The sequence below is a fragment of the Aethalodelphis obliquidens genome, unplaced genomic scaffold (assembly GCF_003676395.1).
Source record: "Aethalodelphis obliquidens isolate GAN/ISIS:26980383/991018 unplaced genomic scaffold, ASM367639v1 scaffold10, whole genome shotgun sequence".
Lineage (NCBI taxonomy): Eukaryota > Metazoa > Chordata > Mammalia > Artiodactyla > Delphinidae > Aethalodelphis > Aethalodelphis obliquidens.
Genome location: NW_020837954.1, coordinates 32,396,895 through 32,411,969, shown reverse-complemented (window position 1 = coordinate 32,411,969; position 15,075 = coordinate 32,396,895). Strand labels below are relative to the sequence as shown.

The following is a 15,075-nucleotide window of genomic DNA, read 5'->3' as shown; positions in this document are numbered from 1 at the left end:
ACACACACACACACACACACACACACACACACACACACACACACACACACACACACACACCCCACAGTCTGTTTACTATTCTTGAAATGGAGAGTAGCCTGACAGAGTTGTCAGTGCTGACATGAAGAAGAAGGGGCCCCAGGATAAAGAGTAAACCCTGGCGCTTTTCTGCATTTTATTTTCTCACTGTACCAAGCCGCCCTGATACAGTGTAAGAAGGCTTACATTTCTCTGCAATTTGAAGTATGTTCTACCAGAAAAACTGACCAACCAAAATAAAAGGGATATTCACTAGAGGTCAGTTACCACTTCTGGATTTGCCGCAAAGGGCCAGTGTCTCCCGAGTGTATCCAAGCTGCCGCAGGCCTGTGTGTGCAGGAGCCCCTCGCCTGCACACCCCTCCACTACCCCCACCCGCAAGCCCTGAGAGAGACACGCGAAGGTGGGCAGCGTGTGTGGCCTAGTAGAGGGAGTTGTTGATGAGAGAGACAGTAGATGATGTCCTTCCCAGGGAAATACCCTTGACAATGAAAGAAAAAGAAAAGAGGCCAAATGATTGTAGGCCTGGGCAGCATTTTAAATCTGAGAGACAAGGAGTTCTTGCTCTCAGGAAGCTAAGTGGATGAACAGACATTAATCAAATAAGAACCTAAATAAAACGTTAATTATCAGACACCCTGCAGCCTTTGTACTAATCACCATTTCCTTCCAAAGACTCCATAGACCGCATTGAGAAATGATGCTTTTCAAGAGTTGAGCAGCTTTGTTAGTCTCCTTCCTCCTCCTGCATGAACAAGTTTATCTTTATCTACAATTTATTTCACCAGTTTACATTCTTCAAGAGCCGATGTTCCACCTGACCTCAGAGAGCTGCACTAGCCAGCAGAGTTTTGCTATTCTGAACTGATTACCTTGTCGTGCTCTGAAGAGCCCTACTTCAGAAACAGATTACCAACTGGATATTTTAGAACTTAACACACCATTAAAAAAAACATACAAGTGATCTCATCAAGTGTTGGTGGATGTTTAAAGTGAGACTTTATTAAAGTGGCCATGTGCCTGCCACCAATAGCTCTACACATAATGTCTCTCTTACTGCATAAAAATGGTCCTATTAATTTTTATTTCCAGATTCTTACCCACTGGGAGGATGATCGCTATGAAACATACCTGTATCCTGGACAAAGTAACATTTAACATAGTCTGTGAACCTTGAAGAGGCTGTGTATTCCCCTTCATTTTCATGAACACTAAATTCTCTAATGATGTTTTTAGCTGCTCCAGAAACCATTTATTTGATTGTTTATTTACCCAAAATGCACTTCAGGAGCATAAAATATCTATGTCAGGGTGAGGAAGAGGGATGGGAAACATCTTCTTTTATAAAGTAATTTCCTAATTCTGCCTGGCATGTTGATTGAGCAGAACTGACTCATGCGCTGGTCAACCAGAACATACCTCTTTTCCTGTTCAAGTCCCATTCAAGTTCACTGTCTGAGGCTCATTGTTCCTTGACCCCCAGATGACACCTCATGTGGGCCCACAGCTTATCCACTCACTCTTACATGATAATAGCATAATAGCATGATTAATTATTATATTACTATTAATTCTTAGATAATAAGTAAAATCACAAGTAATACAAGGACTCACAGCTATCCACTCATTCCTAGTTAACAAAAAATCCTCTGATCACTGACAATGACAAAAAAAAAAAATCACAAAAATCGAAATGCCCAGTGTTACTGTGAGAATTCTGAACTGCATTTAAAGTCAAACCTTCTCCCCTCTCAAAGACCAGGGCTCTGCAGCAGGAAGACCTGCAGTGGGGAAGATTCCTCTCTATTTCTTTTTCTGTTTCTCCCACTTCTGCTCTCCCCAACTCACTAGGATGCCCAGCCTCCTGAAAGGTTGTAGAATGGGGGAGGGGGAGGGGACAGCAGCATAAAAGATCTTACTTGACTGACACCAATATCACCTGGGGTGGATCTCCTCTTGCTGTATAGCTATCTTAAGCTGATGCTCCCTAAATTGGGTGAATGGTTCAAGCTGACCTCCTTTCTTGTGGTGCATTTCTGAGTTCTTCAGAGATCACAGTGGGAACATTAGACTATAATTCTCTTCATGTGTGTAATGCATTTCCCTCTGGCTGGTTGTTTTTCTTTCTTCCTCTCAGCCCCAGGGAATTCCATTGTCCAACCCTGGATGGGGTCACATCACCCCTCTAGTTCATCCTTCTGGGAAGATGCAAAATGCCTCCAGCAGGGCTCTCTCCCACATTGCCTACTTCTGGTCCAAGAAAAAACCACTCACATATCCCTGGAATTTCCCCCTCCCCCTTGGTGGGAAGTGTAGCTAGTTCCTGATACATCACAGTTGCTCTCGCTCTCTCTCCTTGCTGCATCAGGGTAATAGCCACAGCATCTCACTTTTACATTCCTGAGACAATAGTCCAGGGGGTTCCTCAAACTCCCAGGACACAACAAGGTTTCCAAGTGGTCTCCTTGAAGCTTCCTGTGCTGGGCCCCATCAAACTCACCACCACCCACACTGGAACATTTTCCCTTGGTAATATATTAAAGCCATACATTACAGGCTACTGTGGCTCAGGTGATATATTGCTTGGGGGGAAAACACACCCAACTGCCTAGGTTCTCTCTAATATCTAGCATCAGCCTTTTCTATCTTTGAGGTGAGTGTTGGGGTCAGGTTATCACCACTCCCTTTGCTGGTCCTCCATGAGGGTCTAGTACCTCACTGTAGAATGGAGGCATACTTACCACCCATTATCTAGCCTTGGATTGGGAAAAAGAGTTCATTTTATCTGCTTGTTACAGGGGATTCATTTATTCCACACAAAGCAACTTGGCTCTCCTAGATGCTATCAGTGCAGCTACCACACCAAACCTGAGTCCCAGAATGCCTTGCTCCACTGCCTGCTCCCTATTGGTTGAAAGTTGGGAATCACTTGGACCAAAGCAAACAAGATAAAAGGCATAACCCTCCCAGACTTCAGACAATACTACAAAGCTACAGTAACCAAAACAGTGTGGTATTGGCACAAAATCAGACATATGACTCAATGGAACAGAATACAGAGGCCAGAAATTAACCCACACACCTATGGTCAATTAATCTTCGACAAAGGAGGTAAGAATATACAATGGAGAAAAGACAATCTCTTCAGCAAGTGGTGTTGGGAAAGTTAGACAGCCACATGTAAATCAATGAAGTTAAAATACACCAAACACAAAAATAAACTCAAAGTGGCTTAAAGACAAATATAAGACATGACACCATAAAACTCCTAGAAGAGAACAAAGGCAAAACATTCTCTGACATAAATCGTACCAATGTTTTCTTAGGTCAGTCTCCCAAGGCAATAGAAATAAAAGCAAAAATAAATGAATGGTACCTAATTAAACTTATGAGCTTTTGCACAGCAAAGGAAACCATAAACAAAATGAAAAGACAACTTACAGATTGGGAGAAAATATTTACAAATGATGCAACCAACAAGGGCTTAATTTCCAAAATATACAAAAAGCTCATACAACTCAATAACAAATAAACAAGCAACCCAATCAAAAAATGGGCAGAAGACCTAAACAGACATTTCTCCAAAGAAGACACACAGATGGACAAGAGGCACATGAAAAGATGCTCAACATCACTAATTATTAGAGAAATGCAAATCAAAACTACAATGAGGTATTACCTCACATGGGTCAGAACGACCATCATTAAAAAGTCTACAAACAATAGATATTGGAGAGGGTGTGGAGAAAAGGGAACCCTCCTACACTGTTGGTGGCAATGTGAAGTGGTGCAGCCACTGTGGAAAACAGTATGGAGGTTCCTCAAAAACTATAAATAGAGTTGCCATATGACCCAGCAATCCCACTCCTGGGCTTATATCCAGACAAAACTATAATTCAAAAAGATACATGCACCCCCATGTTCATAGTAGCACTATTTACAATAGCCAAGACATGGAACCAACCTAAATGTCCATTGACAGATGAATGGATAAAGAAGATGTGGTAGATATATACAATGGAATACTACTCAGTCATAAAAAAGAATGAAATAATGCCCATTTGAGCAACATGGATGGACCTAGAGATTATCATACTAAGTGAAGTAAGTCAGAAATAGAAAGACAAATACCATATGATATCTCTTATATGTGGAATCTAAAATATGACACAAATGAACTTATCTATGAAACAGAAACAGACTCATAGACATAGGAAACAGACTCATAGACATAGGGGAACAGACTTATGGTTGCCAAGGGGGAGGGGGTGGGGGAGGGGGGATTGGGAGTTTGGGATTAGCAGATGCAAACTATTATATGTAGGATGGATAAACAACAAGGTCCTACTGTATAGCACAGGGAACAATATTTAATATCCTGTAATAAACCATAATGGAAAAGAATGTATAGAAGAATATATATGTATAACTGAATCACTTTGCCATACACCAGAAACTAACACAACATTGTAAATCAACTATACTTCAATAAAATAAATTTAAAAAAAATCACAGCACAACCCATTTTCTTTGGGAACAAGATTCACGTTGTTGGTCTTTCTGAAGCAGCCTCCTAAAGATACCCCTGGATTGCCTTGAGAGGCTCACAAACCAAACATTCGCACCAGCAGACCCCATCCACAGGGCTCACCCTTAAAAAAAATATGTAAAGAGGATCTCCCTGCTGCTCCTCTCTTAAGTTTCCTCCAGTTGGTTTAATGACTTTTATTTTGGTAGAACTGCTCTGTATCAATTAAATATGCTGCCAATATCCTGAGCCAATCTTGGCCACTGAGTGCCAATCATTAGAGTTTAACTTTTATGGAAAGAAGACCTCTGAGGCCAGGTGAGCTTTAATTGCACTCTTTTGTTAGTTCAGAGCTTCATGTTATGCCAAGAAAGCATTAGCCTCATACCTTGTTTATACTAGAGAAGAATGAATGGGGGAAAATTGTTCCTTTTCCCCCAATTTCTAAATCACCCTTTTCTTAATAGGTTAAAGCTAACTTCTTATAAAACCTTAACAATGAAACATCATGCTTGAAAGAAAGTCTCAGGTTCTTGGCACTGAGCATTGCCAGCCCTTCACGGTTAGACTTTCTTAGCTAGCTGTTCTTTTCCTTTCTGCAGGAATGCTTTCTGGTTTTTATAGCCAAACGGGATGAGAGAAGCAAAACAGCAAGAGGTATTCATGTAGTCATGTTACATTAAATTTCTCTAACATACTGTTCCATTAGAGTTTCCCTTCTTACTTACAGAATACCATTGTGTATACATTAGGATTTCAGTCCTCCAAAGTAGGCCTGCTCACAAGAAATAGGAGATTAAAGAGCTGATGTCTCTATAGAAAAAGAAATAACATGTCAGTTGTGTTTATTTGTTGGGTTACATGATTTATGCTTTCTCATGTGAAGATGGAGCAGAGAAAAGAGGACACGTGACATTGTTTAGATAATCCCTAAAGAAAGTTGGAGTTCCTCCTTCAGGAAAAGGGTTGCCTTTCATTTAAAATATAAATGGTACTGACAGCTTATGGGGAAGAGAAAGACTTCTTATGTTCTAAGAAATGAATTCAAGATGCACCTAATTTAGTCTCCATAGAAGGAGGACATTTAGCATTCTAAGGGAGAAAGGAAAAAAGGGGAGAAGATTAAGGAAGAATCCCATAAAAACAAGGAATTTAGGGGCCCCTTCATAAACTTTATGTCCAAATAGATATGAAAAGGATCAATGCAATTTGAGTTTAAAGTATACATTTTAAATTCTTTGGTTGCCCAAAACACATTTTAATTCTTTTCCACTTCTCTTCCTTCTCATTAATTCTCTATTCCATGTGGATGATTAAATCAAATAAAATAATAATGCTGGGCAAAAACTTTAGAAAACTCTAACATGAAAAAGAAAGTATGTTATATAAAATAGATAAACAACAAGGACCTACTGTACAGCACATGAAACTATACTTAGTATCTTGTAATAATCAATAATGAAAAAGAATCTGGAAAAGAATATATATATATATATATATAAATAAATATATATAACTGAATCACTTTGCTGTACGCCTGAAACACTGTAAATCAATTATACTTCAATTAAAAAAAAGAAAATATGTTGATAAAGTTTCTAAATAGATACTCTCTTTCACCTAGTTGTCTTTTCTATTGGAAAAATAGGTGGCAAAGAAGTACAATTCGAGCTCTGCTTTCATAGTCCATGATTTCACAAGGCGCCCAAATGGTGCATATGATTATCATTAATAAGTATCAAAAAACTTTTGTATATTAAAGGACTACGACTTTATGCTAGGTGTTATATTCATTTTTTCTTTAAAATCATCATTGCTGCTTCACAGGAAGTTACACTCCAAAAGAGAAAATCCAGATGTGAATGTGCAGCAAGAAAAAAGAGAACCAACTAAAAACAAAACTGGTTTATTGATTGTGTTTCAGAAGAGAAAAATCACAACACAAATACACACACACATTGATTAGTGTTACTGCAATAAACTTGCAGTAAAAGTGAAGATATAACAATGTACCTTCTAGAAATCTATTAGGGGACAACTTATACCATCTTTAGCACTTGGAGGATGGGAACCACATCTTTTTACCCCAAGTAAGCCCTTTGGTGGATGGTCTGCCTGCCCTAAACCAAAGTCCTCCAATGTGGTCACAGAATGAGGCTATTAATTCATTGCAAATCGTCCCTTTTCTTATTGGGAAGCTTAAAGTCCCTGAAACTTGATGTATGTTCATCTTACAAGCAAGAGCTTTGTTTACAACAATTAATAGCAAGAGGGTCTTGGGTTGATACCAAGAACCAGATTATTACCTCTCAAAAAATTATCCTCCCGAAGGAGAAAGATTCGTATTAAAAGGGGAGGATTTCAAAGTCGCTTTAGAGCTGTGCCTCTGGGTGTTGTTTTTCAGGCATCATAAAGCATTTGTATTCAGCTGCTTTTTGATCCAAGTAAAACACTTCTAAAGATAAGTGAGGTTTGTTTCCTGAGTTAAGGATATCTTTAAGTGACAGACGCAGGACAATAAAAGGCCTTTTTCAGGAGCATATAAACTGGAACAAGGACAAACAAATTTCAAGACTGTTGAGAGACTGAGAAACCTAACAGGACACCTCACATTTAACACATTCTCAGTGGACTTCAGACTTCCTGGCTGTTCCTGAACTATTTCCCGTGAAGCAAGGCATCATATATCACTGTCAAAACACACTCTGGCTGCTACTTTCCACAGCACTCGGACAAGCCCTCAACAACTCAGTATACTGGAGACCAGGGCTTGGAAGAGCAGGCAGTTTTAACTTGTGGGAATGACCTCACCATCGCCCGTTGTGCATATGCATTCATTCACTCGTTCATTCAAGAGACATGAGTCCTGCCTCTTCTGGTAATGGTTCCCAATACTGACTAACCATCAGAATCACCTGGCCCTTCCACCCACTGTTGATTTGGTGGGTGTGGAGTGGGGCCTGTGCATCTTGGTTTTTAAACTGTGCAGAGCCAGATTTGGAACCACTCTAGTGTTTTCAGGATATCATTGATGAGAGGAGACTTACTTGCAGAGGGAGATCATCTTTCTTCCCCAAATTCTTGAGCCACCCCTTCATGCCAATAGCCTATTCTGTTCCTTTCTTCTTACTGAGGTCCAGGGCCTTTCTAGGTGAGGGTCAGTGGTGGAAAGATTGATGGCAGAGAGGGGAGACAGAAGGAAGGAGAAGGTTAAAAAATGAAGGTCTGGCTACCTCTCACTCACCATTTTACTGCTGCTCCTATTCTGGTTTCTAGTAATGGTAAAGTATTTATAACAGACTAAGCCTCCTGCCAGTAACAATTACAAACTCTGGACAAAATATAAAAACCAGTCATTTGAAGGCACTGAAGAGGAACCAAAAACAGGCAGGAACAAGAGAACATTCATACCTTGAAAGAAGGAAAACACACTTGTTGAGATCCACATTTATCCGGGGTACTTCCCAATGTGTGGAGGATACACTCAAGCAAAGGGGCAGTTTTGCTGGGCTTGGAAGTCAGGACCAGTGTTCAGGGCTCTCAGAAAGGCTGAATATTGGTCAGGGAAAGTCCATAAAGAAGAGAGCCACAGATGGGGGTTGCAATATTTTCATACAAACTCTCAAATCCTTAGCTGACTCCTGACACGTGCTGGGTGAAAATCCAAGGATCCAGTGGAGAGCAACAGCTGGAAGTATGAAAGAGCTGAGTAGAGATGTCAACAGTTGCCTAATACTGGAAAGACAGAGTCCCTCCAATTGAGAGGAGCCCGGTAAACAATTTGAACATTCCACTGAAATCCTAGAAGGGCCATAGCTTAGGAATAAGAACCATATCCAAAGGCTAAGGGCTATGCTTATTAATACTGACCCTATTAAGATTCAGATCTATCCTTATAAACACCTGCCTAAATTACCCAAGACTTACTCAAACCTGAAGGATCTCGTATTCAAAGCCATTTTTTAAGAACATGGGCTAATTCTGCTGCACCAGTCCTTGCAATGCTCACATTGCTAATTAATAAACCTAATGGGAAATGCTACTGATTTAAGACCTCAGAGAAATCAAAAGAATTATGATTCTTAGATTCATCATATTCCTACCCAAATACTACCTTGTTCTCCATTCCCTCTACAAGTAATTATTTTATGGCAGTGGATATATGTGCAGCATTCTTTAGCAACCAGTAGTTAAGAAGAATTGGTTGCTTTCTTGCTTGAGGACTTGAGGGGCTTGAGGACATGTGCAAATACCATGGGGCTTGAGGACTTATGGAATCACCCTCATATTTTTCTCAGTGTCCAAGTAAATTACCTTAATGATTCCATTTTCCCATGAGAATCCACTCTAATACAACAGGTAGATAATTTATTGCTGTGTTCTCCTGATCCGAGTTGTTCACAGGAAGGCTTCAAATATCTCTTAATAAAATTGACTGAAAAAGGACACAAAGCGTCTAGAGAAAAGCTACAATTCTATGTAATTCTGGTCTACATAATTGAAAACTTGTAACTACAAACTAACTATAAAATATGAAACTACTTAATTTTGGTCATGATCTGTCTATAGGCAGACACTCTCTGTCCTCCTCCAAAATAAAAACTATTCCATTATATTCAAGCGCCTAAACTCAAAAACAACTGAGAGGATATTCAGGATTGCCCAAACAAGAGTACTAAAACATGAATCCAGAACCCTTCCTAAGGTAGAAGCTCCCCACAGCAACTCTATACTTTGCATGTCCCTAATTGTGCCAAACCCTTCTAATCGTTCAGGGAAGACAAGGTTGCCTAATAGGTGTGTTAATTTAGTATATGTGCTGCCGAAGCGAGCCCTAGGTGTGTTAATTTAGTAGTGAGGTTCACACCAGAAGTCTGTTGCCTATCTGAACAACTCTTTTGATCTGGAGTCACAACCCACCCTCCCTGCCCGCATATGAGGGCAGCAGCATCTAATTGATCAAAGCTTCTGCTCTAGGCTGATGAGCGCTTACTTCTGCACTAACTCTGCATTCCATGTGCTGTGCAATCCCTGATACTTAGAGGCAACACTCAGCTTTTCTCTGTCAGCTGCTGTACGGCTTAGGAAATTCTTCACTGTGCACTTCACGTATCGCAGCTTAACGTCATTCACATTTTAATTCCACCACTCACTTCCCCTTCTAGATGAAGAGGAATCCATGACTGTTTAATGATATCTTGGGGATTAAGAATGCCTAAATCCTACTAAATATAAACATCTGCTTACCCTATTACCTAGAAAAATACCCAAGAGAAATTAGTGCATCTGTCCACCAGGATACAATAATATTCATAGCAGCTTTATTCAGAATTAAGAGTAGCAATAGCTCAAGTGTCCGTCAAAAGGAGAATAAATAAATTAATTGTGGAATATATATACAATGGAATGCCACATGACAATAAATATAACAAACTATTGATGAACTCAGAGACATTATACTGCACAAAAGCAGACAAAAGGAAATGACTATCCACTGTATGATTCCACTTACACGAAATTCAAGAACAAGCAAAACTAACTGATGGTGGTAGAAGTCAGAAAGGTGGTTACCTCTGGACAAGAAGGGGTATGTTTTAACTGGGAAGGGGGCACAAAGGAACCTTCTGAAGTGCTAGGAAATGTTCTATTTCCAGCTGGGAGGTAGTTACACAGGTATGTATACACGTGTGAAAATTCACTGAGCTCTTCAGGATGAGCAATTTTCTGTGTAAATTATATACTTCAGGAAAAAGCAAAAACTATATACATAAGAATGCCCAGGTCAAATCTTAGTCAATTCTAATTTAAGTCTGTTTGTAGATGGCTCTTATCTTAGAAAGGATAAAGGCACTTCCTGAGCAGGATACACTGCCACCACTGAACATGCAGCTACCAAAGTGCTCCATTTTGCCTAATGTTCAATCTGCCCATGTGAATGAACTGATTTCTCTGACTTGCACTCTGGCAAATGGAGAAATGGTAAACATTAAACAGATATATATGAATTTGGAATTGTTCATAACTTTGGGATGCTATGGGAAAAAAAGGGGATTTTTGGTTTCTTAAGATACCTTAATGAAAATGGTAAGGATATTAATGATTCACTAAAAGCTATTCGATATTGAAAAACACCTGTCAGTTAAGGGAGATACTCATAGACAATACCTTCTTCCGGAAACCAATGAATGCCCTTGCTAACTCACATTCTAACAAGCAGCTTTTATTACCCCAACTATGAGTTCTACCAAATTGACATGTATCCCCACCAAACTGGGAAGGAAAACTGGCTCAGTTTAGACTCGCTATAATTGGCTCATAACAGTCAACCCAAACTTCTGAAAAACAATATTGGCAATTACAGGGACATTTTCTCCATAAAGATGGGTTCTGAGAATCTCCTGACAACTGCTCGGGAGTACCACGATCCAAGCAGTGGATGCTAATTAAATTTCCCATGATTTTCTACATCAGGAACAAATCAAGTTCCACAGTAGATAAATAATGGAAAAATTTTCAAAGTTTGACTAGGAAGTGGTAAAATTACATCTTACCTGTGCTAACATAACCCAGGTAAACCCGAGAGGGTCAAGACAAAATACAGAAACTCCTTCTCAAGGCCCTTTGAACATTTAGTAACCGATTTTATACAACTACCCACGTCTCTAGGCTATATTTACTATCAGTAGTCTGTAAGTTTTCAGGATGGAAAAACCCATTCCTTGATGAGAAGCTACAGATGTTACAGTTGTTAGACTTTGTGTTCCTAGCATGGGGAATGCCTACTTTCCTACCCAGTGACTGTGGAATTCATTTCACTGTAACAATCATATAGGAACTCTGCAGGGTTTCTCTCCTAACATAAAAACTGTACTCCCCATGCAGGAAAGGTAGAAAGAATAAATGAGACACTGAAGATAAAATTGTCCCAATCAGGGGTTGGCAAACTACAGCCCATGGGACAGATCTGGCCTACAGACTCTTCATACGGTCCACAAGCTAAAAAAGTGTTTCTTACGTATTTTAAAATTTTGTTTAAAAAGAAAAAAGGAGGAGGAAGAGAATATGGAATATGTGACAGAGATTATATTTGGCCTTCAAAGCCGATATAAAATTTACTATCTGGCCCTTCACTGAGAAAATTTGCTGACTCCTAAACTATCAAAAATCCTTAATCTGCCTTAGTCTAATGTTTTGTCAGTATCGTTAACGGCCACATGATCACCTCCTCAGAGCTCATACAGATTGTTTTCCATAGGACATCATTACAGGATATCCTATGTGATTGGGAAAAATGCCACCAATCACTCTATTTTGTTGCATGCAGATCTAGCTGAATACTGTAAGAAGTCAATCTAGTGTACTGTCTTATGCTCAACATGCACAAGCCACCTTTCCAAAAGAGACATCATCCACATCTTTGTATGACTCCTAGCTCAGTGACCAGCTTCACCAGAAAAGATATCAGTGTGTGTTTAATTGCAAAAATGGCCACAAATTCTTCCCATCCCATATGCATGCTTCTTTGTATGTGACTGCAGATCTTTCCATAAGGAGATGGAGACTATTTCTCTATTCTTTGAGTCTGGGCTTGGAAATGACTTGCTTTGGCCAACAAGGCATTAACAACATGACCCAAGCAGAGGTTTGAAAACTGCTCGCACATTGGAGTTTGCCCTCTCTTGCTGCTCTTAGGAACTCTCAACCAATATCACGTGAATGAGCTCAGGCTAGCCTGCTAGATGATGGGCCCAGTTACCTCCGTTGCCCTGCCAACAGCCAGCAACCGCCAGATGTGTGAATGAGACCATCAACTATCAGCGGACTATAATGCGCGTATAAGGCCAGACAACACCATGAGGAGCAGAGCAGAGCAAAGCTATCCCAGCTGATCCCAGCCAAATTGCTCCACAGAATCATAAATAAATAAATGGTTGTTTTAAGCCACCTAGTCTGGGGGTGGTTTGTTTTGCAGAAAATACTAAGTGATATAGATGCAAAAATGCTTTAAATTACTGAAAGGAGCCATTTCAGGTCCTCTTGACAACAGCTACAGAAGTCTACCCAGGGTGTAATATGTCACAATGAAAAGGAACTTCCAACTCAGACCAATGGACGTTCACTCCCATGACAGACTGCAAGTTGAGGCTAACCAAAGAAGCCTCCAGAAGCAGATGGCTTCAAGGCACAAACAGGTTATCGGAGACCTTTCTGATCAAGCAGACAACTTCAGAAGTGCAAATTCCACCCAAGACAATGAAACAAAACTAGAACTTTATTATATCCAATCAAACCTACTGCCTTCCTTGTAAGATTGTTAATATGTCACTATGGACTACTGATTTCCTTCTCTGTGTTTTCTATGACTCTACTTTTCTTCATTTTCCCCTCCCTTTTCTGAAACAAAATATATTACTTCCTCACCTTGTTTCTAAGAATGTTTCCTCATCTACTAACCTGACCTCTTGCTGGGCCTGTTACCCATTTCCAACTCCAGGGGTCACTCAAATCATAGGAATACCTCTGCTTAACACTAGCAAACAGCCCGTCAAGAGTATGATCTGAACATCTCCTTTATACTTACAATGATTATCTCCCAACCCAGACATTCAGGCTGGTTGTTATAATTATATAGAATTACACACAGCCAATATTTTATCCAGAGAGAAAAATCAACCCAATCACCTTTTAAAATAATCCTGAGTGTCTATGGTACTTTCATAACCCATGCAAAGAGGAAATAAAAATACTTACCAAGCTTACCAAGAAATCCCATTAAACTATCCCCATGGTAGAAATACCTCCTCACTTGATACTTATTCCTAATGCAACATCTCGTGAAAAATAGAAAAGAAAAATATATCTTCATTCAGGAAAAGCAGGCTACAAAGTGTCGACTGAAATCCTTATCACTGTTTGTCATAATGATTCAGGGAAAAAGACATACACTTTCAACTCTTTACATATAGATCATATCAATTGTGCAGTGCCAGGCCTGTTCTTTATCTGTGACCTCTATGCATACCAAGAACTATTCCTGGGACTTCTTTTTTTTTTTTTTTTTTTGGTATGCGGGCCTCTCACTGTTGTGACCTCTCCCGTTGCGGAGCACAGGCTCCGGACGCGCAGGCTCAGCAGCCATGGCTCACAGGCCCAGCCGCTCCGCGGCATGTGGGATCTTCCCGGACCGGGGCACGAACCCGTGTCCCCTGCATCGGCAGGCGGACTCTCAACCACTGCGCCACCAGGGAAGCCCTCCTGCGACTTCTTACCAGTTCCCTTCAAGATTTTAAATCCTGTTCAGTCTCACTATCTGGGTCTCTTCAGAGGTCTCAGAGAAGCAACCTCCCAGAAGTTTAGAGGAGTCTATTGATTTGCTTGAGGGTTTTTACCTAGGTTAGGGGTCCCTGAATTTAAGACATGTGTCAGTAATTTATCCCTTCCTTTGGTTGAAACTATTAAATGAGACCATTCACACTATAATAATCCAGCAAGAGAGGTTTGATTTGTTTGCTTTCCATCACATAGCTTTACAATATTTATTGGCCTCACCAGGGGGACATCGGCACTCTAGCTAATATTTCCGATTGTTTCTAGGTAAACACTTCAGTACAAGAAGAAATAATACCTTTAAAAAGTACAGACACAGGAACTTCCCTGGTGGTCCAGTGGTAAAGAATCCGCCTTCTAATGCAGGAGACACAGGTTCGATCCCTGGTCGGGGAACTAAGATCCCACATGGCCACGGGACAACTAAGCCTGCAGGCCACAACTAGAGAGCCCACGTGCCACAAAACTACAGATCCCATGTGCTCTGGAGCCTGTGCACCACAACCAGAGAGAAGTCCGCACACCACAATGAAGAGCTCGCATGCCGCCAACGAAAGATCCCGCATGCTGCAACAGAGATCCCGCATGCTGCAACTAAGACCCAACACAGCCAAAAATAAATTAATTAATTTTTTAAAAAGTACAGACACAGGCTGATTACTCTCAAAGGTTTGACAGTCTGAGACTTGGAATCTATTCTCCTGGCATGGGCTAGGTCAAGTAAAAAACTGGCCTCCTGAAATTTTCTGAACTGTAATGATGGGATTTCTCATTATAATATTCATTTTTTCCAATGCATCTGTAAGAGAGTTTTTAAAACTGCTATGTAACTGATGTTAGGTGACCAAATGGTGATCCCATACTAGGAAGAGACAATTCCCTGGTCAACCTTCATTCTCCAGGAGAGGCAGATGACCAAAGGGCGAGAATGACGAATCCTGAGATGGCTACCCAGCCTGGGCCGTAAGTATCCACACCGCACTGTGTGTCCAACAGCCTTCAGAGTTAATTTTTGTTAAACAGGTATATATATAGATGTATAGTAGAAAAGAATATTTCAGTGGGTTTCTTCCTAGCAACATCACAGAAGTTCAAGTTACTCATCTATAAGGAAATGATGACTTCAGGACATTTTTTAAAAGTTGTTTCAAAAAATGTTTCAACTACAGAATTATTCTTGG

The 15,075-nt window shown here is 40.3% G+C and overlaps 1 long non-coding RNA gene across 1 annotated transcript in view; it reads right to left on the bottom strand.

Moving 5' to 3' along the window:
- Positions 1 to 13,658, bottom strand: part of LOC113622810 (uncharacterized) — a 53,820-nt gene extending 40,162 nt beyond the window's left edge. Inside the window, exons 1-2 of the long non-coding RNA XR_003433667.1 lie at positions 7,615 to 13,658; positions 5,296 to 5,380 (exon numbers count right to left, since the gene is read on the bottom strand). This is a non-coding gene — a long non-coding RNA (uncharacterized LOC113622810). The remainder of the gene's footprint in view (positions 1 to 5,295; positions 5,381 to 7,614) is intronic.
- Positions 13,659 to 15,075: the final 1,417 nt, after the last annotated feature.